Source organism: Palaemon carinicauda, chromosome 3, assembly GCF_036898095.1.
Source record: "Palaemon carinicauda isolate YSFRI2023 chromosome 3, ASM3689809v2, whole genome shotgun sequence".
Classification (NCBI taxonomy): domain Eukaryota; kingdom Metazoa; phylum Arthropoda; class Malacostraca; order Decapoda; family Palaemonidae; genus Palaemon; species Palaemon carinicauda.
The window spans coordinates 110,077,765-110,079,379 of NC_090727.1; positions in this window are offsets into that span (position 1 = coordinate 110,077,765).

Sequence of the window (1,615 nt, forward strand, 5' to 3'; positions counted from 1 at the left end):
CACACATTCTCTCTCTCTCTCTCTCTCTCTCTCTCTCTCTCTCTCTCTCTCTCTCTCTCTCTCTCTCTCTCTCTCACACACACACACACACACACACACACATATATATATATATATATATATATATATATATATATATATATATATATATATATATATATATATATATATATATATATATATATATAACAAGCACACGTGATTTCAATCAATGTAAATATCACCCACGAATGGCATTTAATACCGAATTCTATCTTGGGAATATATATCCACTTGGAATTCATTTTATGGTAACAGTGAGGATAGAAAATAATAAAATACAAGAGAAATAATGAATAATTGAAATAAAATCTTTTAAGAACAGTAACAACATTATAATACTTTCATAGATAAACCATGAGAAACCATTGTGTCAGCCTGTTCAACATATAAACATTCGATGACATTCCCTGATTAAAGAAATCATTCCACCATCTTCCATAGCTGGAATAAAACTTTTAGAATAGAGTTTAGTATTAAGCCTTTTGAAGGAGACTATATGAATATTACTAATAACTGCATACCTGGGATTACGAGCAGGATGGTACTGTCTTTGAAGATTTAAATGCAAAGGATGGCCAGTTATGAAAAATCTTATGCAACATTCATAACAACTAACTGAACGACGGTGCCGGAGATTGATATCTAGATCAGGAATAAGAAAATTAATTTGAACACTTCCATTGCTTTAATAAATCTATTTTCATCATTTCCTTTAAAAAATAAATATTGAAAATAATACCTTATAAAGAATATTCAAAGATATCTATAAAATCTTATGATTTTTTTTGTTATATGTGGAAAATATTCTTATTTCAAGAACCATAATCAAGATATTGGTCACAATGTTTACTAAATAGGTTGCTGTCAGCATTAGGTGCTTTTTGACCACTTAATATTTTTGAGAGTACTAGCTCTGAAAAAGAGCTAGTGCTTAATATGATTACGGTGCAGTTACAAATAAAACCCTACATTATTAGTGGCTGCAATATTTCAATCAGCATTGCCAAATGTAGGGAATATATCGACTTGTTGTATTTTGTAAAAGAGAAGTTTCTTAATAATGATATTCCTGCTATAAATATCGTTGGTATTTTCCATTCAACAACTTTAACTGAATACAAAATTGAGGAGAGGAAGACAAAGTGGAGAAAGTGTAAGGCTGAAAAGAATAAAGAAAAATAATATCGCTAACAAAATATTTCACTGTGGGATAAAAGGCTTGAGAGGATTTGTCTTTCTGGGTTTCACAGGTTGTTCAGACTTTCCCTTTTCATTATCTTCATCATTTCCTTTTTCCTTACTTTTATCATCTCTATCCAAAGTCCTCGAGGGAATAGTAGCTAACACTCGTCTATCGGTCAAAAGATTCGTAGAGGGTTTGTTACAGTTGGCGACAATATGTAGGCCCACATATAAAAAGACCTCTTGTATACAAAGAGAGAAGAAGGGATTAGCATGGCTTAAGTTCTATTTCAATTCTGTTCTTCTTCTTTTTTTCATTAGTGAAGTCCTGATATCGTAAGCTTAAATTCCATTCAAAATTATCCTTTCCATCTGCACAGTTTTGTTTGTC